Genomic DNA, 27,548 nt, shown 5'->3' with positions numbered 1-27,548 from the left:
ACTATGGATATTAGGTGGAGACTTTAACCTTATTAAATATATCAAAGAGAAGAAGGGGGCATCATAAGATTAGAACCAGGACCTATACTTTAATGACCTCCTACATCAACTTCATGTGGCAGACGTGACCACTATAATTGGGATTTATAATTGGAATAATCATAGAGAAGGTAAACATCAAGTGGCCAGTAGATTGAACCAATTTATAGTGTCAGAATATTTGTTAGAAAGTGATATCTTTGTTGAAGAAACCATTCTCCAATCATCCACTCAAACCATTGGCCAATCCATTTGGAAGTAGACCTTAAAGTGGCTCCTCATAATCGACATTTTAGATTTGAAAGCTTCTAGCTTCAGGAGCATGATTTTCTTCCAAAATCCGAAGGCTATTGGGAGGAAATACAAGTCCAAGGTAGAAATAGCATGCATACCTTCCAAATTAAGCTTAAATAATTTAAATCTAATCTCAAATAATGGAATAGGAATGAATTTGGACATATTCTTAAAGAGAAATGGGTCTTGGAATCCCATATGCAACAGGGTCAACATTAGATTATCCTAGGAGGACATATGGATTCCCTGGTAATGGAAGAGGGATAGTTAATTAATCAAATAGAGTAGAGAAGAAAGAAAAAGAATCTTTGAAAGAAGAACTCCCAAGTGTGGTGGCTGAAAGAAGGAAAACTCAAAATTATTCCTTAAAGAAATTGTGAAACAAAGACATAACAATAGAATATTTTTTTTTGGTAGGTAAGCACCCACGGGAGATTTGAACCAATGACCTATTGCAAGGAGTGCCTTAACATTGCACCCATTCACCATCAATCCAAAGCCCCATGGGCATAACAACAGAATATTTCCCTCTCCTCTGAGGATGGGAAACATTTGGTGCAACATGTAGAGTTGCCACAAGAAATTGTCTCCTACTAATGTTCCCTATTAATGGAACCCACTCCAAATAGAATCGTAGACATCCAAAGAATTAGATATTAGATTCCAAAATTAATCCATCTAACCCAGAATGAAGGTGAGAAGTCGTATTTCCAAATGTGGAGGATGCAGTGATGGCGATGCCAAAGAATAAAGCCCTAGGACCATACAACTTCACAATGGACTTCTTCCAAGTTTGTTTGTATTTTCTAGGCTAGGAGATTCATGCTCCGGTTAAAGAATGTCGTAACTCACAAAAGGTATGGATAGGGCTCAATGCTACTCTTATTATATTTATTCTCCAAATCTGATAGAGTTGACTATGCCATTGGTTTCAAACCAATATCCCTTTGTAATATTGTCTATAAGATTATATCGACTGTCATTGTTAATAGTCTTAAACCTCTGCTTAGTACTAGCATATCACCAAAGTAGATAGGTTTTGTAGAAGGATGCCAAATCTTGGATGGGATAGTGGTAGCTCATGAGGTCATCCACTTCCTAAATAAATCCAACGAGTAGGAATGTTGATAAAACTATATCCCTTAAAATCCTCTGACTAGTTTCCTTTGTGGCAAACTATGTAACTATGACTAGAGGTTACTCAAACAATGATATCTGATTTCGTATAAAGTCTTTTTAAAACAATATAATTTCAAAATAGCAAAAAATAAATCCATAAAAATCATAAATTTCATATATAAATCCATAAAAATATATTACATTTTTAATAAATTTTATTATATATATATATATATATATATATATATATATATATATATTATAAAATTGCAAAAAAAAAAAAAAAAAAATCATTAAAATGAGATATAGATCTATAAAAACGTACCCTTTGAATAAATTTTAGCTGATTCAATATTTATATATTACCTATATTAGTTAATATTTATATATTACATATATTAGTTATATGAAGTTATAATGTTGATATGATTATTTGGACTATGATTTGTTTTTTTTTAAAGTAAATAACTGGATACAATTTTTTTGTGATAGTGCATTGTGTTTACTTCAACCTCATAACAATGTTCTAAGCTCACAATGTTACAAAACATTTCTCTGATTAAGGGGATTGAAATTTCAAATCTATTTTACCCTGACGTTTATAGCCAAACTGTTAAATATTTTAATTTTTTCAAACTTTTGTTTTTGGTTTTGGTTTTGGGTATGGGTATGGGTATGGGTATGGGTATGGTATGGTATGGTATGGTATGGTATGGTATGGTATGGTAGGGTATGGGTATGGGTATGGGTATGGGTATGGGTATGGGTATGGGTAGGGTAGGGTAGGTTGGAGTGTTGGTTTTGTATGGGGATTAAAATTTTAAATTAGAGTTTTTGAAATTTCATATTATGAAAAAATTAGTGGGGCTTTTAGATTGTGGAGAGTTGGTAACTTAAATTTATGATTCTAACAAATTTCTACTAAATTTTGAGTAAATTAAACGGAAAAAAACTTATAAAACTTTCAAAACTTCTGAGAAACAGAATACCACCTATTAAATTGCTTTGTGATTAACAATTTACACATTAACAAAATATTCAATACAACACGGGTAGGTGCATAATGCTGCACTGACCTATAACCATCGTCTTCCTAAACTTATATTTATTATAGATTCCAAAAATATCTTCCTAAACTTAATATTATTATAGATTCCAAAAATATTCCAGAATCTAACTGTCAAGAAAAGGATCAAGAAACTCTTCTACCTCTCTTTAGGGTTAGATTCTGAAATATTTTTAGAACATTAATTTACACTTCTCATGACAACCAGATTCTGAAATATTCTCCAAATCTGCAATCACATAAGCATGACCACCCAATTCTGAAATATTCTCCGAATCTGTAATCATCATAAGCACGACATACTGATACCCCATTTTCCAGGCAACCTTCGTTTTAAAGGTCGGAACGGTTACGAATAGAACGTAAATGACGATTATTGGCAGACACAGTCTGCTTCTAATTAGACGAAGCTACATTCTTGTGGTTTTTAACATATTGACACCTGAATGAATTCGATAGGCAGTAGCATGGCAGGCATGTATTTTCAGAATTACCTGTTAGCAGGAAAACGAAAACAACGATTAGCAAGGGATACCTAACATCTCAAAAACTAGTTTTCCTTCTTCGTAGCTGCTCCCAACTTCTCTCTTCACTATAATATCTTCCGCCAAACGGCCGAAATGCTCGCCCACCTCAATTTCCGCAGTTCCACTCCCCACCTACACACTTCTCTTCCACTGATGTATAATATATTTTGCATTTTCGATCATGTACAATACTGGTCCCCGCACTCCCATAATTTTCATCAAATTAGACTGAGAAAAACAACCTAAACAATCATCCAAAACTTCTACATCCCCCTTGAAATCTAATAAATTTAAGCTAATAGATCCCGGTTGATAGCTACAAAAATTTGTTTTTTTTTAGCTTATGGCTGAAATTTTTAGATCCCGGTTGATAGCTACAAAAATTTGTTTTTTAGCTTATGGCTGAAATTTTTAGATAACGGTTGGTATCTGCAAAAATTTGTTTTTTAGCTTAGGGTTGAAATTTGCTTTGGCTTAATTTATCCGTTTTAAGTTTGGGAGGCTTTTCAGGCATATTTTCTTTTTTTTGAGGAAATTTGGTTTATGGAAGCCGTATATAAAACTTTTTTCAAGATTTTTCAACATAGTTATGTTATTGTACTAGAACCAGATAGCGAATTATCATTAAACCTTCCCAACCACCCAGATATAATCATTGACTTTTTCAGACATATTTTATTACTTGTCTATTTGCCCTTAATCTGATTAGAATTTATTAAAACGTCAATTAACTAGTTGGAATGTGAATTTTGCATAATTCAAATGTTTCAATATATTTTTTTTAAACTGAATCATTTATATCTTAAAAAACCAATTTTAAATTAAAAAAACCAAGTCTTATGTAACCAAAAAAATGTTTGCCCAAATTCTAAATTTTATCATTTTTTCCACCACTTAGATTTTTTGACATATCTAATTTCGCTAGTTAATATTCCCACTTCATAAATCTATAGTTGCATAGAGAACTATGGTTGTAATTGCAATGAGAATACCTTGAGGTTCTCTTGGTGAAAGGCAGGAACTATGACTCGCCGTTGATTTGCGAAGCTTTGCCCACCATCCATCAACCGACCATTTCCAATGAAACCCCTTCACACCTTTTTGTTGCAACTGAGATCCTCCCTATGAAATATGGCAGTGCGAGCTTTGCATAGAGAAGTTCTTTTATTAGCTCAGGCTCTGTAAGCTTTGCATAGAGAAGTTCTTTTATTAGCTCAGGCTCTGTAAGCCGGTGTTCAACGCCGTCAGCCAGTCAGCCAGTGTTCAACGCCGCCAGCCAGTGTTCAACGCTGCCACCAGAATACGAAGCGCCCGTCTGTTAAAACACATCCATTGAAACATGGATTCAATAAAAATATATACATGTCACTCCTAGGTATCAAACTTTCTAGAGTGCCAACTTTAATGTTTTTAATTCAAATGGTAAATGGTCACAGACAATACACATTCTCTAGCACAAATTCCATGGAGATGAAAACAGGCCGATCAGAATGATTGCGCGAGGCACAAATTTCAAAGTGATAAGAGCGAATCTTATCACAATGATTTACCTATTATTTCTTTAATGATTTCATTTAAGTAAGCACAAATGCCAAAGTGATAATGAATAAACATTTACCGACCTTATCTTAGGGAATGTTTTAGGGTGTATTTTTCTTATAATTAATTAATATATAAAATATAAAATATATTTTAAATAACAAAAAATCATATAATTTTACCAAAAAATTGTTTAGTTAAGTTATTATTTAAAAAAATATAAAATTTATAATAAAATTCATAAATTTATGAGTATTATATAGTTGAAAAAAAATTGTTTACGTAATATTGTATAAGTTACACTAGCAAACTAAAGTCTGATTTAGTATTGGAATGTATTTCTAACATTCATAACATTTATCAATTGGATATGTTTTTAATTTTTTTTAAGGAATTGGTAGCTTTATATTTATCAAATTGGAATTAGCCTAAGTCTTTTATATTGAGAGATTGCTCCATTTCGAGTATTTTCCAAAACTGTTCAAAATAGGTCCTATAGCTACCTTGTATGTTCATTGTTATTCTCTTTACTGTATTTAATCAAGTTCACCAAAGTACACCACAAATTTTAACAAAACAATATGTTAAAAAACCATCTCACAAAAAGATAGAAAAGATAGATCAACGACTTCGGAATCAGCCTCTTCGAGGGGGCAACCTCCTTTATATTGCACAAATGAACAATTCTTGGGATGATACAAATGACAAAACCTCCTTTCTATATATAGGAGTCTAAGGGGTCACAATATAATCAAAGCCGACATAACAATAATAATGTAAGGGCACAACAATAACAATAGTGGGCTTCTATGGGGCATATTAATAACAATATGGGGACAATAGGGACACAACAATAACAATAAGGGCTACAACGACAATAGTAATGAGGGAATCACTAGTATTATAGGGACCTAACAAGCTACCTTGTATGTCCATTTTTATTCTCCTTACTGTATTTAATCTATAAGTTCACCAAAGTACACCACATATTTTAATAAAACAATAAAACATTACATATGAATATATATAAAAACTTCTACCCGCCATCTCCTCGAAAAGACTAGCTTCCTGAGCCACTAATTTGTTGATCCTCATAGTGGGGATCACCGCTTCCTTACTGTGCTTTTCATCTACTTACTTGGCAGACTGAACATCGAATGAAGACACATTTTCGAGCCCAAAGACTTCCTTCAGGATGCCTACCATTGTTGATTTCACCTTAACTTCCAAACTATCCACTTTGAGGTTCAAGTTGATTAGTTTAGTGGCCAGAAGATCCACATACTTTCGAAGATGTTCGAAATCCTCTTGAATCCCAGTGAATTAATTGGATATCACTGAGAATTGGGAGCGACCTCCCTAAATGATTTTCTCCCTTGTTTTTTTCAATCAACGTTGCAATTTCCTCCTTGAACAAAGCCATTTGTTCCTTCAAGAGAGCACTAATACCATTGTTTTGGATGAAGCCATTTTGAAGGCTATCCCCTAAATTTGTATCACTTTCATGTTTAAATGTTGTATAAGACTCCTTATATTCCCAATCTATTCCTTGCAACTTGTTGTAGGCATCCTTTTGCATTGACTGCAAACATCTCTTCTCTTACCACAATCAATGTGAACCTCCATTCCTATTGTCGTCATTCCACCCACAAATTTGCTTAAGATTAATTTTCACTGCTTGATTAAGGTATAGTCTATCCATTTGTTGGAGAGATTATTAAATGTTGTTCCAAATCTCATCCACTTATCCCTTATCATGGACTTAATCCCATACTGCTTCCATCTGGTGTAATGACATTCCCATATATTATCTCACCACCCTAGAAAATCCTGTCATGTTTTGAATTGAATAAGGTGTATTGGTGGGTTGTGAGAGATTACTTCTAGTTCATTCGACTCCTTAGGAGTATTCAAACTTTGTTTTCAGATTTCATGGTATATAACATATGGCCGATTATGCTTGATCCAACAACATTATCTCTTATTCTAGGGTGACTCCTCTGTTAGCCTATTTGTCAGTTGACTTGTTATTTTCCCTTTTGACATGATAGAAATCATAGGAAGCAGATTTATTTAGAAGCATCCTTATTCGATGGAATATATGGGGAATATTTGCTTCCTTTTGTTTTCTTAATTTGACACATCTTTGAATGATGATCATTGAGTCTCGAATCAAACTTATTTGATGCAATCCCTTTACAGAAGCAACCTTTAGCCCTTGCGAGAGGGCTAAGGCTTCGGTTTGATTGTTCGAGGTTATTCCCACTCCCGATGTGATCTTTGTCTCTCTTTCTCCATCAGGGTTATACAACACTCTCTATCCCCTGCGTCCCTTAGGTTTCCTTTCAAATCCCCATCAAAGAAAAGTTGATGATTGCCTAAGTACCAATGCCAATTTTTGAACCTTTCCCCTATCATCATTATATAATAGGAGGGGATTGGGTTGTAGGACATGAAGCTACTAGAATGATCTAATGGTTTTTTTAGGTTGAGCCACTCTTTTTCTTCGATCGTGATATTATCTAGATGAGATACATCATACCCCCTAGAGGTTATAGCTTCAAAGAAATTACAATCCTTCATAGTTATTGACACTGAGGATGATCTGATGCCTTTGAAGATAGTCTGATTTCAGGAGAGCGATATAAACCAACATAGATATTTGGGAATGGCTATATAACATCTAATTATAATTTAATCATTATTGCAGATGTGAAGGAAATGAGATCTCCAATTTACAAACATTTCATAACAATCAGGGGGGTGTTTTGAACTTGAGCAAGCGGTTGTAATGCAATTTTCCAGAATTCCAAAATGAAAAAGCATTGACAAAAGACATGATTGATATCTTCCTCAACCTTTCCACATAGAACATAATGAGAAGGACCTTTTATCTTCCATTTTTTAAGGTTTTATACCATTAGGATTTTCCCATGAACCATCTCCCAACATAAAGTATTAATCTTTGGTAAACCATCCTTGTTCCAAATCTTTCCCATACTCGAGAGTGAGGAGGGGAAGGGAGACTTTTAAGAAGATGATTATATCCTTCATTAAAAATGTAATGGGGTTGCTTACCACTTGTCCAAATATGCCTATAAAATTGATGCGAGGCTACTAGATCGAATCCCTTGATCGATTTTATCACTTATTTCCAATGCTGATGGAGATTGGGGGGCAGGGAGGGAGGGGGGCGGGGTGAAGCATGGAAACACCATCTTCTCCACGTCCCATTTTCATCCCATATAGAAATACTGCTAGTCGATTCATGCATTGCTCTTCTGTTCATCTTTCTAACTCTCGACCACCTTGATACACGGAGGTCAGAGAGGCAAGAGGGGTTCTATATTTCCTTAGATTAATATGTTTTCGATTTCTTGGCTACCATCCTAATTTCTCTAACAAAAAGGGGGGCAACATTTTTGCATAACTTCCAAATTTTGGTCCCATGTCCTTCCCAAGACTCATTCTCTAGTCTAAGTAGTCTATTCTAATGAGAATATTTTTGGATGAAGGCCTTCTTCCACCAATCAATTGAATTTGATAATAATCTCTAGATCAACTTTACCCCTAATACTAGATTCATATATTTAAGGTATTTTATGGCTATTCCTACCAGTATTTTTGGCAATCTTACAATATTCCACTTCACTAAATGAAACCATTTCTCATCATTTTTACCTCCATGCCATAAGAATTTTCTGATCATGTAGCCAATGCTATGAATTACATTCTTCGTTGTTAAAAGCACAAACTTGATGTACACAGGTAAAGATGACAATATTGACTTGAGAATTGTTCTCCCTGCTACATTTAGCCATTGAGCTCCTCATGATTGGACTTTTTTTTTTCTTTCTAAAGGATTACTTCCCAATCATCCCCATTTCATTTACTTAAAGAGATTGGGATACCTAGGTATGTAAATGATTTCCAATCCTTATTTACTAGGAAACCCAAGCTTTGTAAGAATTTCTTGCAAAGTGGTTTCAGAGAAGTTCCAACTTATCAACTCACTCTTCATTCTATTGACCAATCCTTTGGACAATTGCAAGTAGGAATCTAGAATTATTTTAAAGCGAGAAGCTATGATCCTAGAGGCTCCTCCCAGTAAAAGAGTGTCATCCTCAAACTAGGAATGATTTACCTCTTTGACATCCCTTACTATACTTAATCCAGGGAGACTCCCATCTTGTCTTTTTACTTCCATATTTCGGCTAAGAGTTTCTGCCATAACAATGTAAAGTAAAGGGGATAGAGGGAAGCCTTGTCAAATTCCTCATGAGCCCGAGAAGAAGGCTGTCGGTATATCATTTACTAGAGGGGAGATCCATGGATATCCAATGCAAGCCTTCACCCAATGAATAAATTCATGACAGAAACCCAACTTTTCTAATACGAGGAAAAGGAAGGAATGATTTACCTGATCAAATGCATTGGCCATGTCCAATTTTATGAACATACCATCTTCTCCCGCTTCCTTTCTTGGGTGGATCGCTTCGTGAACCAGAATGATATATTCCAGAATGTTCCGTTGCTACATGAAACCACCTTGATTTGCAGAGATAAAGGAGGGAAGAAAGGGTTTTAGATGATTGGCTATGATTTTTGTCAAGATTTTATAGGAAGCGATGAAAAGAGAAATAGGTCAGAATATGGAGAAGTTAACAAGATTCACCTCCTTTGGGATGAGAGTTAAGAAGGAGCAATTCGTTCCATCTCCCGACTTCTTTTTAATTCTTGTATGATTCAACATACCAAGGAGATCATTTGTAATCATTAGCCAAAACAAGTAGAAGAAGCTTATAGAGAAGCCATCACGACGAGGGGCCTTTTCCAGATCTAACAACCAATTTTCCTCCTTTGCTTCATCCTCTTTAATATCAGCAATCAGTTTTTGATTTGATGAATGTGTGATCACATTAAGAATAACTCAAAGAAATTCATTTACCTGTTCAAAAGGAATCTGGTCTGCATTGTACAGAGTTTTGTAGTAAGTATATGCCTTCGTCTTGATGTCTTCAAAAGAGCTAACCCTCGGTCTGCCTTCTGGAGCAATTCATTTGACTCTATTTCAGGATTCCCTAGCCTTTGCGTACATGTGGAAGAAGGAAGTGTTCAAACCTCTGCCCTTCAACCATAGACTCTGCGGCTTTAATCACCAGAGATTTTCTTCTTGCCTACTTACAGAAAAAAGTTGGTGAGTGAGTTCCTTTTCTTTTTGCATGTGTCTTTCTTCAACCTTGACCTCCTCAATCGATCTGTAATGCTCCTCCAGCTATTTACTTTTCTGGCTTGGAGGCTGACATGTGTCTTTTAACCATTTTCTAAGAGTTTGTTTTACATTTTTAAGGTTTGACTCCCATGTGAACATTGGGGATCCTTGAATTGGAAGGTGCCAAGCTTGCTTGACCAATTCCGCCACCCCCTTAGCTTGCACCCAATAAGCATTGAATCGAAAAGGGAACGGGCCGAGATTTTTTGTCTTTTCCAAATGTAGCACAATTAGGTGATGATCGGATTCTCCTTGAGCCCTCATTGTTGAGAAACATTCAAGCCCTTTAATGAGCCAATTACTATGAATAAAAAAAATCCATCCTAGCCGCTATATATTGTCCCCTCAGACTCCGATTCGACCAGTTGTACTTTCCTTCCTTTGGGACTATATGAGCAAGATCCCAATCAACTATTAAATCTTCCATTCTATCCCTAAAAGGATATCACATGACACTTCCTCCTTTTTTCCATTGGACTCAAGATGGTGTTGAAGTCACCACATATAACACTATTCAGATGCATCCCTTTGCTTTTGAGATCCTCGATTAAATCCCGAAACTTTGTCTTTTCGCTATATATTATTGGGCCATAAATGTATTTACCAATTAGATATGTTACACAAGCATAAGAAAATATATTTTAGCTTTGGAATGTATTTTGAATATCCAATTAGAAACTATTTTAAGTATTCACTCATTAGAAAGTATTTTCAGGATTCCCATTTAGATTTTTAGTGTTTTATTTTTAATAAAAATTTAAATTATAAATATAACTTTTTATATTTAAATAATAAAATTTAAATATTTTAAATTATATAGTAATTAGGTTTTTTATTTTTCTTTTAATCTATTTAGCTAATGAAATTCAATACTATTAAATATTTATTATATTATATTAGTATTTTAAGAGCTTTGATGGATAAACTTTTAAAAAGATTCAAAAGAAAATTAACTATATGAACAATTGGTATGATCTAGCCTAACAGCAACAACAATAACAATTACTTTGAAATAAAATATCTGAACCCTGGAATGTGGTGTCAGTGTCTTGGGAAAAAAATTATAGTGACCGCGCTGTCGTGCTTGCTTGTAAATTGTAGAGGCATTTGTGCTGGACTACATGGGCCTGGATAGAGTTATTAGGACCGTAATTGAAGTGGACGTCGATGGGAGAGCTACTGTGTTTGTTGGCCAATTCAGAGTTCTTGTGGGGTTAACGAGATGCTTGTTGGATAGTCATTAGGACTGTAATTGAAGTGGACGTCGATGGGAGAGCTACTGGGTTTGTTGGCAAATTCAGAGTTCTTGTGAAGTTAACCAGAAAGTTTGCTGAAAATTTCATGGTGTAAGTGAGTGGGAAAATATAAGTTTATTCAGTAATTTTGTTTTTTTGAGTTTTTATTAGTATAATTTTTTAGATTTTCTGATGCCGTGGAAAATATTGAAGTGAAATTTTGATTTGTGTTATTTAAATTAGTTTTTTGACTATATATATATATAAATAACACCCTGAAAAACCTTAGAGAACTTCTATTACACAAGATTAAGTGATTTTAATAAATTTGTGCAATATTTTAAAAAAATTAAACCAAAAAACCCACTGTAAATATTTGCAAAAAAATCACAGTAACTAACGCAATCTTTCCATCATGATTTGATCGACCAGGAAAACATACATTCAGCAAAATATAGTTTCGGGAAAAAAAAATAAAAAATTTTGAAATCGTCAAACTCAATCCCATTTATCTGTCCTTAAAATGGTATCGAAGTACTAGGATAACGGAACGTTACAGTTATTTTAATATTTGTTGATATGATTTAGCTATTCCATTTCGTGGGTTCAAAATGATTTTGAAATCCAATGAAAACGGAGAGTCAGTGTTTTACACTTTGAAAAAAATACTTTAAACAAAATATCTAGTATATTTTAATTAGGTAGATTTTTAGTGGTTAAAAAATATTTATTTAATTTTTGAGTTCAGATATGCTGTTATAAGGTTATACGAGAATGAAATTGCCAAGCTAAAAATCAATGATGGGTAGTTGAAAGATATTAAATGTAATATTGGAGTTAAACAAGGTTGCCCCCTCTCCTCTACCCTATTTGGCATTTACATCGACAAGTTTGAAGGTTATTTAGAGGAAGCAGGATGCACTGGCATGATCTTAGCTGGGATAGTCATCATCCGTCTTCTCTATGCTCACGATATTGTTCTTCTCGCAAGGTGCCCATCTGATCTTGATAAGCAACTTAGGCTTCTTAAGGATTTCTGCTCTACCATGGGTATGATTGTTAACACTGATAAAAAAAAAGTTATGATTATCAAATCCAAGAAAGACACTTACGCTAATTTTATGTATGACAATACTAACTTGGAGGAAGTGTATTCTTACAAGTATCTAGGAATTGATATTCATCACAAGCTCAACTGGAACTATAGCATTGAGAAAAAGATTAATGGGGGTGGAAAGCTTATTTTGGTCTTCAAAATATTTGTAAAACGGCAAACCTCGTAATGTGGGATAAAAAGTTCCTCTTTGAAACTTTAGTCATTCTTGTTATCTTATATGGACGTGAGGTCTGGGGTTGCAACATCTCTAGAGAATTCTAGAGAAAGATTGAGCAAATCCAGAAGCATTTTATAACATATAAGCTAAAAATTAAAATCAATACACCCTATCCTATTCTCCTTATAGAAGTAGGTCTTTCCCCTATCGAGAGCCTAGCTATGACTAGGCTTCTGTTGTACAAGCACAAACTCAATAACATAGGAGATCATAGACTTCCTAAGCTAGCTTTAAATTCCAGCCAAAACCACCTAAAGCTCAAGCGGGGGTGGCATAAAGACACAGGGCCTGGTTAAACCGTTGGGAGATCAACGAGAATGATGCATTGCAAAACATTAATAACATTAAAAATATTGTTACTTCTAAGTTCAAAGAGAAAATGTGGCGTGAGAAATATTTAGCAGCCAAAAGAAAACTAAGTTATTATAAGAAGGTCATCAACCCCACCCTAGAAGATCAAAAGTATCTCTCTGTTTTAACTAACTCAAAGAAGAAAATTAATATAGTGAAGATTAGAACGACTCTTATGAGCTCCATAGTGAAACAGGTTGTTGGGCAGTGCCTAAAACACCATGGATGGAAAGGATCTGCCATCTCTGCGAGAATAGGAACATCGAGGATGAAAACCACTTCCTCTTAGAGTGCCCCGCGTACAACCACATTAGATCTTAGTTTCATAATCTCTATCGCAATACTGACCTTCTTAGCCTTTTACAATGTCAAAATTATAGTGAGCTCGGGAGGCTTCTCTCCAAGTTTTTTGAGCATAAGAATAAAATCTTCAATCAAATTAAATTATTTGTTTCTTTAGATCCCATAGATCAAAGTTTGATCTAACCACCACCACCACCATTATCATCATCATCATCAAATTTTTCGCTGTTAAAAAAAATCCACTCTATTTAGAATATTTAGATAGCACCATTACATTACTAAATATTGTTGGTATAAGTCTAATAACTATTATGAGTATAAAAGTGGAAAATAATATTAATTATATATGGTAATTTCTATGATTATGTTAGTTGACAATTTATTTCGATAAAAATTATAATGGATTATTATTAACTATAATAAATTTTGTTTAAATAATAGTTAACAAAAATTGTATTGTAATTAATTATAATAAATTAAAATTTATTACAATTAATCAAACATTTTAATTTAAATTTTAAATATAGTTATTTAAAAATATCTTCATTGAAATTAGATTAATTATGCACATTTTTAATATTTTGTCTTGGGTTTTAAATAGAGATTTAACTCTTAATTCATTCAATTTACACAGATTTCAAGTTACTTCTTTCACCAATTAAGCTATCACAAAATATGTGTTTTTATATCTAAAATGTAATAACAATAAAATTGACTGGTTAATATTTTCGCTAGTTTAAAAATTCGAAAATTAGTTGCTTTCACAGTGGGTAGGGTTTACTCGAATCTAGCGCAGGAGAACGCCATGGCGTTGCTCAAGGCGGCCGAGAAGCATTACCAAGAAGCCAAGGAGACCACCAACGAGAAATTACAGCAGGTCAGAGATGCCGCCGCGGATCGATCCGTCGTCGCTAGGGAGTACATCGATAAACTCGAAGGCTATTTAGAGGAAGCAGGATGTGATGGCACGATCTTAGCTGGGATAGTCGTCATCCTTCTTCTTTATGCTGACGATATTGTTCTTTTGGCAAGGTGCCCATCTGATCTTAATAAGCAACTCAGGCTTCTTAAGGATTTATGCTCTACCAAGGGTATGACTGTTAACACTGACAAAACAAAAGTTATGATTATCAAATCCAAGAAGGACACTTACGCTAATTTTATGTATGACAATAATAACTTGGAGGAAGTGTATTCTTACAAGTACCTAGGAATTGATATTCATCACAAGCTCAACTGGAACCATAGCATTGAGAAAAGGATTAATGGGGGGTGGAAAGCTTACTTTGGTCTTGAAAATAATTGTAAAATAGCAAACCTTGTAATGTGGGATAAAAAGAAGTTCCTCTTTGAAACTTTAGTCACTCCTGTTATCTTATATGGCTGTGAGGTTTGGGGTTGCAGCATCTCCAGAGAATCATGGAGAAAGATTGAGCAAATCCAGAAGCGTTTTATAACTTATAACCTGAAAATTAAAAGTAATACACCCTATCCTATTCTCCTTATAGAAGCAGGTCTTTCCCCTATTGAGAGCCTAGCTATGCTTAGGTTTTTGTTGTACAAGCACAAAATCAGTAACATAGATGATCATAGACTTCCTAAGCTAGCTTTAAATTCTAGCCAAAACCACCTAAGGCTCAATCGAGGGTGGCATAAAGACACAAGGGCCTGGTTAAACTATTGGGAGATCAATGAAAATGATGCATTGCAAAACATAAATAACATTAAAGATATTGTTACTTCTAAGTTCAAAGAAAAAATGTGGTGTGAGAAAGACTTAGCGGCTAAAAGAAAATTAAGTTATTATAAGAAGGTCATCAACCCCACCCTAGAAGATCAAAAGTATCTCTCTATTTTAACTAGCTCAAAGAAGAAAATTAATATAGCAAAGATTAGAACGAATTCTCATGAGCTCCATAGTGAAACAGGTCGTTGGGCAGTTCCTAAAATGCCATGGACGGAAAGGATCTGCCATATATGTGAGAATAGGAACATCGAGGATGAAAACCACTTCCTCTTAGAGTGCCCCGCGTATAACCACATTAGATCTTAGTTTCACAATCTTTGTTACAATACTGACCTTCCTAGCCTTTTACAATGTCAAAATTATAGTGAACTCGGGAGGCTTCTCTCCAAGCTTTTTGAGCATAGGAATAAAATCTTAAATCAAAATAGATAATTTGTTTCTTTAGGTCCGATAGACCATTATTTGGTCTCAGCGGACATTAACCATCATCGTCATCATCACATATCCGAGAAAGCCCCTACCGCCAAGGACCACGCCGCCGAAAGGATGAAGCAGGCGAAGGATGCGGCGGCGGAGCTCACCAGTGCCGCCAAGGATTATACTGCTAAGAAGACCCGGGTTGCTAAAGATTGCACGATTTCGGGACTGCAACAAGGGAAGGACGTTGTTGTAGACCGCGGGCATGGGGTTTTGAGTTATACTGTGGAGAAGAGCAAGGAGGCCAAGGATACGTGGTCAAACAGTTACAAAAGGGTACTTCGTTGAGTACACCAGGAAAAAGAGTAGGGATGCCTATGATGTTGTTGCAGAAAAATTGTTACCAGGCAAAGAAGCTGCTGCCAATACTAAAAATGTTAAAAATATTATCCCACCTATTACGATGCAACAATATGCAACCACCGAATGATACAAAGGCAATAAAGTCAATTCATATACTTCTTGAATATATACTAATTTAACATTTGCATAATTTTCATTGTCTATATTTCATTCACCAATAATTTGCATAACATCAAGGGCCTTAGTGTGAATACCAGAGTCTTTAATAGACAACAGCATGACATGTTATGTGAACAATTATTTGCACAACATAGATGTTATTACCTCGCAAATGATTCAATCTACAAATAGATGACATAATATGTCATTCTCCCAAAATTATATTGCAGTCTTCAGCAAGGGTCAATTGCAAATTAATTCACATGCAAAAGGAAGGGGAGCTCTTTCCACTGCTTACATGCATATAGAGTCATGCTATGTTTCTAAATTTAGTAGCCGAACAAAGAGTGATTTTTTCCGGATCTTTCATTGCGTGCATGGTTAAATCATATTTTTTAAAATAAATCAAAATTCTTTAAAACAAAATATTATAAATAAAATTTCAGCATTCATTACAACTTCTCTAAGCTTATCTGGATTGTTAATTCGCCCATAATTGACTCAGCCATCTCCGTCTAATTACCAAATATTCAACAAATTAACAATCTAGCCCGATGAACATTAACTACAACTTCCAAAAACTATTTTTATTCCCACACTATGTAATACAAATTTTATTTACTACCCGTACTAAAAAAACTATTTGACCTTTTATAAATCGATACATACTCTAGCCGTAGGGAAAAAATTGTAATTTACTTTTTATAAATCCATGCAATAAATTATATAGTGGGGAAAACTGAAGGTTAAATTCGATGATAAATCAATGGTTTCTTGGCCTCGTGACGAAGGTAATCTTGACCATGTATTACATTGTTCAGATGCTCAACTTCACCTTCCATATTGCAGAAACGAAATCGTTCAGAAATAGGGAGTGAATACACAACCTTTCACACACTTTCTCCTTAGAACTACAGTGACCTTCAGTAAATCCCAAGTTTGTAAACCGCAAGAAAACAGAAATTCTTCCTTTAATATCATATAGCAGTTGTATTAATAGTAATCACGATACTAAGAATTATTCTAACAATTATTAGAGTTAGTGAAAAAATCCTTCTCGACCTTGAATTCTCCGCAAGATGTACATTAGTTTCTCTTTTTTAAAATTTATAATCATGGCAGGGTGTACTAATGATAAAGACGAAATAACTTAATAATCCAAAAACGATGGCCCGAATTTGGTGCGAGTTTGAACCATAACGTCGAATTAAGGCAAAGTTGACATGTTCAGTTCTAGATGCCCACCTAATCACTTTGACATTGTGCGTAAAAATGTTGTGCGCAGGAACTTCCGCACAAAGACCTATGCACAAAGAACTTCCCCATGGTTTTTTTAATATGAAGTTCTGCTTCACAACTCAAAAGTCTTACTACCACACATTAATAACTTCAATTAACTTAAGGGACTTGTGCCATTAATTTATGCCTCTACTGCAACTAAATCAACCCGACCAACATAATTCAAGTGAGCATCCTTTTTCATGTTTTTTTAAGAGGGAACTTGCTTGAATTGTAGCCAATAATGGTAAACAAATCCCACGCCGGGGACTTCATATCAGGGTGCCTATCCTCCCCAATTCCAAGTGGCAGAAAGCAATGTGAGAGCTATGAGATTGCACGTCTTGTTCCTCAACATCATGACGTTGTCCTTGCTCAGGGAAGACGTGCACCTATTGATATCCAACAATGATTTGATAGTCAAGAAATTGAAAAATCCCCAGCGCTACATAGATTATAGCCACTGGTGTCTGCCTAGGCTTCCTGATATCTGGAACGAGCTCCTTTATTTGGCTCTTTTCTACCTCTGATCTCCAGCTCCTTTCTTTAGCTCTCTTTTGCACCTGATCTCATAATTTTATTATTGTAAGCTCCTTTATTCGATTCTCTTCTGCCCTTGATCTTATCATTTGTGGTACACTTGGAGTTGTGAATACATTTCCTAAGCTTAAAGCTTAAAACAAAATTAAACACAAGTTGGGACCAACTCTCACACCATATGACGCTTTCATGGTAGCCAAGCCAATGATATGGTGTTTGGCTAGCTACCGAGGTAGCAAATGACCACATCCACACATCACTCAAGTATCAAATTTAATTAAAAGCATTGACATATAAAAATTCTCGCCCTTAACTCATATCATCGACTTGGTAGCCCATCCAACGTTACAATGCTTCGTTAGCTAGCAAGCTAAGAAATAAATGTAATATCATTTGACTTATATCTAAATATTTCGCATCAAAAAAATCCTTAATCGCGTGACAGGACCTGCTAGCTAAGCCATTAACGTAACGCTACAGTGTCAGGCTAATAGCCAAACCTGTAGCATGCCACCAAGTCAGGAGGAGGCTAAACAACCATTGAAGCTTGTAAAACCAACCACTAAATAAATAACCTGTTGGTTAGGCTATTAATAACAGATGAATGTAGGATAATAGTTTCCTTGTGAAGCTATTAACGTTGGAATATTAATTTTTTCTTGGGTACCTGTTGCCCCACTCTTTTCAAACGGCTTTCCTCCTTGCAATTCTCGTTCTCATTCTAATGTTCACCCAACTACCCTAATTTTAATGCATTATCCTCCTTGTCACAACGAACGACCTAATTCTACTCCACCCCAACATTGTCATTGCCATTGCCACACTTGAATCCATTACTGCTATTCATCTACATCTTCAACCTCCATCACTACCTCGGAACCCTCAGTGGTTACGGCCTAGTATCCGCCACAGGTTGAGAAATATTTCATCCACAATTTTCCTATTTTTTGGATTAATAAACAGTCTTTTAACAATTGAATTAGTACCTGTATAAACTTGATTTAGTTTATTGAAACAATAGATAACGAGTGCTTATAAGTTACATGATTATGATAGTTATTTTGTTTTTTTTAATGTGAGATGTTTTAAATTGATGTCCATCGTGTGTTAGCGTTGGTCTCGCCCCGGAATTGGTTTGAGTCGAAGGTTGAAATAATAGCTAGAAAAGACACTTAATTCCTTCCCTTGGTGCTATTATATATGTAATCTAAAGGCCACATGATTTCGTAGGATTTGTTCAATCTGAAATAACTATAGAGATGTGAGCAAATTCCGATCCTTGTATCGGATCCTGACCAACCTTATTCTTTTTACAAAATATTCTCTATGGATTTCACTTACGCCAAAACATCTGTGGGTTCGACTCATCACCAAACTTGTAATTACCCAGCCTTACGTGGTGGGAAATCGATGTCTAGCGAAAGCTTTTAGGAATATGTGTGCGGCAGGGTAGGCCAGTCTAGACTCTACCTTACCGTCTAAGTCCGTGTGGGATTGCTTGTAAGACCATTCATGCTCTAGAAAATGTGAAATATCAAAGCCAATGTTCCATGTGTCAAGCAATCAAATCAATGACAAACAATCCCGCACATAGATTAGCGGTCCTTCCTACTATTCGTTAACATGGGTATCCAGAACAAATGGTCGTACACATAATAACGGTATATATTTCTTTCATATATCATTCGTACCTCAAATTTTATGTTAGTTGTTCTTGTACAAATAATCCTACGCATAGATTAGCATTTTGAGGTATGCCAACAGAGTTATGTTAACTCGGAATAGAGTTATGTTAACTCGGAAACTCATTCATTCGTATCGATGTTGCAAAATAATAATCCGAACCACCCTAATAAACATAATCTCATAATCCCAACCACCTTAATAAACACTATGACAGTAGCCATACTTGTCAGAAGTGTTTTCGCAGGTTGAGTCTCTATTTAAAGATGAAAGGAAGGACTAAATCGAGGCGGTAACCATTCCAGGTTGTGTCTCTATTTGAAGATGGAAGTACCAGGCGCGAACCATTCCGAAACACAACAATGAATTTAAAGCATTTAAGGTATTTGTTGAATAGATATGGACAAGACTTAATTCATCTATTATTTCCCACACTCTACCAACATGTATGAACCATTCCAAAACAAAACAAGGAATTTAAAGCATTTAACATATTTTGCTAAATAGATATGGATAAGCATTCATTCAGTGACTATTTCTCACACTCCACAAATACTTGCACGATTTTGATCACACTCAACAACAACATCATATTAATTGATCATATTAATTATTTTGTTCGGTCATGAATTAAATGTAAATTTGTATGTTGAATTCATATTAATTGATCATATTAATTATTTTCCTCTGTCATGAATTAAATGTAAATTTGTATGTTGAATTAAATATGAATGTAAAAGTCATAAATATAAATGTAAAAGTCATTTTGTAGAAAAGATAGTACGAGTTATAGATTCCAAAAATATTCCAAAAATAAAAATATTCCAAAAATATTACAGAATCTAACTGTCAAGAAAAAGATCGAGCAACTTTTCTACCTTTACCATTAGATTCTGAAATATTCTCAAAATCTACAATCACATAAGCATGACCACCAAATTCTGAAATATTTTTAGAATCTACAATCACATAAATACGACATACTGATACCCCATTTTCCAGACAACCTTCGTTTTAAAGGTCAGAAAGGTTACGAATAGAACGTAAATGACGATTATTGGCAGACACAGTCTGCTTCTAATTAGACGAGGCTACATTCTTGTAGTTTTAACATATTGACACCTGAATGAATTCGATAGGCAGTAGCATGGCAGGCATGTATTTTCAGAATTACCTGTTAGCAGGAAAACGAAAACAACGATTAGCAAGGGATACCAGTTCTTGCAAGAGACCTAACATTTCAAAAACTAGTCTTCCTTCTTCGTAGCTGCACCCAACATCTCTCTTCACTATAATATCTTCCGCCAAACGGCCGAAATGCTCGCCCACCTCAATTTCCGCAGTTCCACTCCCCACCTCCACACTTCTCTTCCACTGATGTATAATATATTTTGCATTTTCGATCATGTACAATACTGGTCCCCTCACTCCCATAATTTTCGTCAAATTGGACTGAGAAAAACAACCTAAACAATCATCCAAAATTTCTACATCCCCCTTAAAATCTAATAAATTTAAGCTAATAGATCCCGGTTAATCTAAAAAATTTGTTTTTTTAGCTTATGGCTGAAATTTTTAGATCCCGGTTGATAGCTACAAACATTTGTTTTTTAGCTTATGGCTGAAATTTTTAGCTAACGGTTGGTATCTGCAAAAAATTGTTTTTTTAAGCTTAGGGTTGAAATTTGCTTTGGCTTAGTTTATCCGTTTTAAGTTTGGCAGGCTTTTCAGGCATTTTTTTTTCAGTAAGAGGAAACTTGGTCTATGAAATTTTTAGCTAACGGTTGGTATCTGCAAAAATTTGTTTTTTAGCTTAGGGTTGAAATTTGCTTTGGCTTAGTTTATCAGTTTTAAGTTTGGGAGGCTTTACAGGAATTTTTTTTCAGTAAGAGGAAACTTGGTCTATGGAAGGCGTACATAAATTTTTTTTCAAAGATTTTTCAACATAGTTATGTTATGCTACTAGAATTAGATAGGGAATTATCATTAAACCTTCCCAACCACCAAGATATAATCATTGATTTTTTCAAACATATTTTATTACTTATCATTAAACCTTCCCAACCACCAAGATATAATCATTGACTTTTTCAGACATATTTTATTACTTGTCTATTTGCCAGTAATCTAATTAGAATTTATTGAAATGTAAATTCTTAGTTTATCCGTTTTAAGTTTGGGAGGCTTTTCAGGCATATTTTTTCAGTAATGAGGAAACTTGGTTTATGGAAGGCGTACATAAATTTTTTTTCAAGAATTTTCAACATATTTATGTTATGCTACTAGAATCAGATAGGGAATTATCATTAAACCTTCCCATCACCAAGATATAATCATTGATTTTTTCAGACATATTTTATTACTTATCATTAAACTTTCCCAACCACCAAAATATAATCATTGACTTTTTCAAACATATTTTATTACTTGTCTATTTGTCAGTAATCTAATTAGAATTTATTGAAATGTAAATTCTACAAATTTATTTTTTATTTCTCTATTTACCCTTAATCTGATTAGAATTTATTAAAACGTTAATTTTACAAAAACTAGTTAGAATGTGAATTTTGCATGATTCAAGTGTTTCAATATTTTTTTTAAAACTGAATCATTTATATCTTAAAAAACCAATTTTAAATTAAAAAAACCAAGTCTTATGTAACCAAAAAAATGTTTGCCCAAATTCTCAATTTTATCATTTTTTCCACCGCTTAGATTTTTTGACATATCTAATTTTGCTAGTTAATATTCCCACTTCATAAATCTATAGTTGCATAGAGAACTATGGTTGTAATTGCAATGAGAGTACCTTGAGGTTCTCTTGGTGAAAGGCAGGAGCTATGACTCGCCGTTGATTTGCGAAGCTTTGCCCACCATCCATCAACCGACCATTTGCAATGAAGCCCCTTCACACCTTTTTGTTGCAACTCAGATCTTCCCTATGAAATATGGCAGTGCGTGCTTTGCATAGAGAAGTTCTTTTATTAGCTCAGGCTCTGTAAGCCGGTGTTCAACGCCGCCAGCCAGTCTACAACGCTGCCACCAGAGTACGAAGCGCCCGTCTGTTAAAAAATAACGGCTCAACAAAATACAAGATTATATTCCATTGAAACATGGATTCAATAAAAATATGTACATGTCACTCCTAGGTATCAAACTTTTTAGAGTGCCAACTTTAATGTTTTTAATTCAAATGGTAAATGGTCACATACAATACACATTCTCTAGCACAAATCCCATGGAGATGAAAACAGGCGGATCAGAATAATTGCACGAGGCACAAATTTCAAAGTGATAAGAACGAGTCCTATCACAATGATTTACCTACCATTTCTTTAATGATTTCATTTAAGTAATCACAAATTCCAAAGTGATAATGAATAAACATTTACCTACCTTATCTCATGGAATGTTTTAGGGTGTATTTTTCTTATAATTAATTAGTATATATATACTTTAAATAACAAAAAATCATATAAGTTTACCAAAAAATTGTTTAGTTAAATTATTATTTAAAAAAAATATAAAATTTATAATAAAATTAATAAATTTATGAGTATTATATAGTTTAAAAAAAGTTGTTTACATAATATTAAATGTATAGGTTACACTAGCAAACTAAAGTCTGATTTAGTATTGGAATGCATTTCTAACATTCATAACATTTATCAATTGGATATGTTTTTAAATTTTTTTTAAGGAATAGGTAGCTTTATATTTATCAAATTGGAATTAGCCTAAGTCTTTTATATTGAGAGATTGCTCCATTTCGAGTATTTTCTAAAACTGTTCAAAATAGGTCCTATAGCTACCTTGTATGTTCATTGTTATTCTCTTTATTGTATTTAATCTATAAGTTCACCAAAGTACACCACAAATTTTAACAAAAAATATGTTAAGAAACCATCTCACAAAAAGATAGAAAAGATAGATCAACGACTTCGGAATCAGCCTCTTCGAGGGGGCAAACTCCTTTATATTGCACAAATGAACAATTGTTGGGATGATACAAATGACAAAACCTCCTTTCTATATATAAGAGTCTAAGGGGTCACAATATAATCAAAGCCGGCATAACAATAATAATATAAGGGCACAACAATAACAATAGTGGGCTTCTATGGGACACAATAATAACAATATGGGGACAATAGGGGCACAACAATAACAATAAGGGCTACAATGACAATAGTAATGGGGGAATCACTAGTATTATGGGGACCTAACAAGCTACCTTGTATGTCCATTGTTATTCTCCTTACTGTATTTAACCTATAAGTTCACCAAAGTACACCACATATTTTAATAAAACAATAAAACATTATGTATGAATATATATAAAAACTGCTACCCGCCATCTCCTCGAAAAAACTAGCTTCCTAAGCCGCTGATTTGTTGATCCTCATAGTGGGGATCACCGCTTCCTTACTGTGCTTTTCATCTACTTACTTGGCAGACTGAACATCGAATGAAGACACATCTTCGAGCCCAAAGACTTCCTTCAGGATGCCTACCATTGTTGATTTCACCTTAACTTCCACACTATCCACTTTGAGGTTCAAGTTGATCAATTTAGTGGCCAAAAGATCCACATACTTTTGACGATGTTCGAAATCCTCTTGAATCCTAGTGAGTTAATTGGATATCACTGAGAATTGGGAGCGACCTCCCTAAATGATTTTCTCCCTTGTTTTTTTCAATCAACGTTGCAATTTCCTCCTTGAACAAAGCCATTTGTTCCTTCGAGAGAGCACTAATACCATTGTTTTGGATGAGGCTTTTTTGAAGGCTGTCCCCTAAATTTGTATCACTTTCATGTTTAAATGTTGTATAAGACTCCTTATATTCCCAATCTATTCCTTGCAATTTGTTGTAGGCATCCTTTTGCATTGAATGCGAACATCTCTTCTCTTACCACAATCGATGTGAACCTCCATTCCTATTGTCGTCATTCCACCCACAAATTTGCTTAAGATTAATTGTCACTGCTTGATTAAGGTATAGTCTATCCATTTGTTGGAGAGATTATTAAATGTTGTTCCAAATATCATCCACTTATCCCTTATCATGGACATAATCCCATACTGCTTCCATTTGGTGTAATGACATTCCCACATATTATCTCACCACCCTAGAAAATCCTGTCATGTTTTGAATTGAATAAGGTGTATTGGTGGGTTGTGAGAGATTACTTCTAGTTCATTCGACTCCTTAGGAGTATTCAAACTTTGTTTTCATATTTCATGGTATATAACATATGGCCGATTATGCTTGATCCAACAACATTATCTCTTATTCTAGGGTGGCTCCTCTGTTAGCCTATTCATCAGCTGACTTGTTATTTTCCCTTTTGACATGATAGAAATAATAGGAAATAGATTTATTTAGAAGCATCCTTATTCGATGGAATATATGGGGAATATCTGCTTCCTTTTGTTTTCTTAATTTGATACATCTTTGAATGATGATCATTGAGTCTCGAATCAAACTTATTTGACGCAATCCCTTTACAGAAGCAACCTTTAGCCCTTGCGAGAGGTCTAAGGCTTCGGTTTGATTGTTCGAGGTTATTCCCACTCCCGATGTGATCTTCGTCTCTCTTTCTCCATCAGGGTTATACAACACCCTCCAGCTCCTACCTCCCTTGGGTTTCCTTTCGAATCCCCATCAAAGAAAAGTTGATGATTGCCTAATACCAATGCCAATTTTTGAACCTTTCCCCTATCATTGTTATATAATAGGAGGGGATTGGGTTGTAGGACATGAAGCTACTAGAATGATCTAATGGTTTTTCTAGGTTGAGCCACTCTTTTTCTTCGATCGTGATATTATCTAGATTAGATACATCATACCCCCTAGAGGTTATAGCTTCAAAGAAATTACAATCCTTCATAGTTATTGACACTGAGGATGATCTGATGCCTTTGAAGATAGTCTGATTTCAGGAGAGCGATATGAACCAACATAGATATTTGGGAATGGCTATATAACATCTAATTATAATTTAATCATTGTTGCAGATGTGAGGGAAATGAGATCTCCAATTTACAAACATTTCATAACAATCAGGTGGCGTTTTGAACTTGAGCAAGTGGTTGTAATGCAATTTTCCAGAATTCCAAATGAAAAATCATTGACAAAAGACATGATTGATATCTTCCTCAACCTTTCCACATAGAACACAATGAGAAGGACCTTGTATCTTCCATTTTTTTAGGTTTTCTACCATTAGGATTTTCCCATGAACCATCTCCCAACATAAAGTACTAATCTTTGGTAAACCATCCTTGTTCCAAATCTTTCCCATAGTCGAGAGTGAGGAGGGGAAGGGAGACTTTTAAGAATATGATTATATCCTTCATCAACAGTGTAATGGGGTTGCTTACCACTTGTCCAAATATGCCTATAGAATCGATGCGAGGCTACTAGATCGAATCCCTTGATTGATTTTATCACTTATTTCCAATACTGATGGAGATTGTAGAAATTTTGAATAATTTAACACATATTCAACAGAGATTATCCTGATCATGTACTATTGCGGAATACATACACAATACATAAGCTCCTCTACGTTGATCATCAATATAGCAGCATCAATAACAATAAAACATCAAGAGCATTCACACATTAACACAGTATGTAACCCGGGGAAAGCATCTCGCTAAAAACCCCAACTATTTGTATATTAATGATTGAGACCATGTAACATTACAAAGTACAATGCTTATCACAAGCAATCCAGTACCAGCTCCACCTGTTACACACAATACAGCTAAGATCTGATCTCCAAATCTATTCCACTGCTTTCCTGCCTCCACTGCTCAATACCTGCTCAAGAAATGAATGAGAATGGTTTACCAAACTCGTATTTCACCTCCAAAGAATCACTCACACTGTGTTAGACGTGAGCAGAGGCTATAATACTGGACAAATACATGAGCAAACTCATTGGCATACTCAATCCCATGATTGTGCAAATCCTCATGCACAACTATAGTCACAACTGATAGCAATCTGATTCTCTAACACCTGTCCCTATTGAACTGAACATGCACTGACATGCAACTGAGTTAACTGATGTATTATATAGTTGCATTATGAGTTAATAATTAGTTTAACAACTCATCATTAGTCTATTTTCAATTAGACTAACTACAACTAGTTGTTAAAAAATATTTATTTAAATTTTTCGAGTTGAGATATGTCGTTATAAGATTATATGAGAATGAAATTGCCAAGCTAAAAATCAAGGAGGGGTGGTTGAAAGATATTAAATGTAATTGGAGTCAAACAAGGTTGCCTCCTATCCTCTACTTTATTTTGCATTTACATCGACAAGCTTGAAGGTTATTTAGAGGAAGCAGGATGCACTGGCACAATCTTAGCTTGGATAGTCTTCTTGTCTATGCTCACGATATTGTTCTTCTCGCAAGGTGTCATCTGATCTTGATAAGCAACTTAGGCTTCTTAAGGATTTCTGCTCTACCATGGGTATGATTGTTAACACTGAGAAAACCAAAGTTATGATTATCAAATCCAAGGACACTTACGCTAATTTTATGTATGACAATAATAACTTGGAGGAAGTGTATTCTTACAAGTATCTAGGAATTGATATTCATCACAAGCTCAACTGGAACTATAGCATTGAGAAAAGGATTAATGGGGGCTGGAAAGCTTATTTTGGTCTTCAAAATAATTGTAAAACGACAAACCTCGTAATGTGGGATAAAAAGAAGTTCCTCTTTGAAACTTTAGTCATTCATGTTATCTTATATGGACGTGAGGTCTGGGGTTGCAGCATCTCTAGAGAATCCTGGAGAAAGATTGAGCAAATCCATAAGCGTTTTATAACATATAACCTGAAAATTAAAAGCAATACACCCTATCTTATTCTCCTTATAGAAGTAGGTCTTTCCCCTATCGAGAGCCTAGCTATGACTAGGCTTATGTTGTACAAGCATAAACTCAATAACATCAAAGATCATAGACTTCCTAAGCTAGCTTTAAATTCCAACCAAAACCACCTAAAGCTCAAGTGAGGATGGTATAAAAACATGAGGGCCTAGTTAAACCATTGGGAGATCAACGAGAATGATGCATTGCAAAACATTAATAACATTAAAAATATTGTTACTTCTAAGTTCAAAGAGAAAATGTGGTGTGAGAAATATTTAGCAGCCAAAAGAAAACTAAGTTATTATAAGAAGGTCATCAACCCCACCCTAGAAGATCAAAAGTATCTCTCTATTTTAACTAACTCAAAGAAGAAAATTAAT

Source organism: Pinus tabuliformis, chromosome Q (genome assembly GCF_031772625.1).
Source record: "Pinus tabuliformis cultivar Carrire ecotype Pingquan chromosome Q, CPIR1, whole genome shotgun sequence".
NCBI lineage: Eukaryota > Viridiplantae > Streptophyta > Pinopsida > Pinales > Pinaceae > Pinus > Pinus tabuliformis.
The sequence above is the reverse complement of the archived record's forward strand: the minus strand, read 5'-3'. Positions refer to the sequence as shown.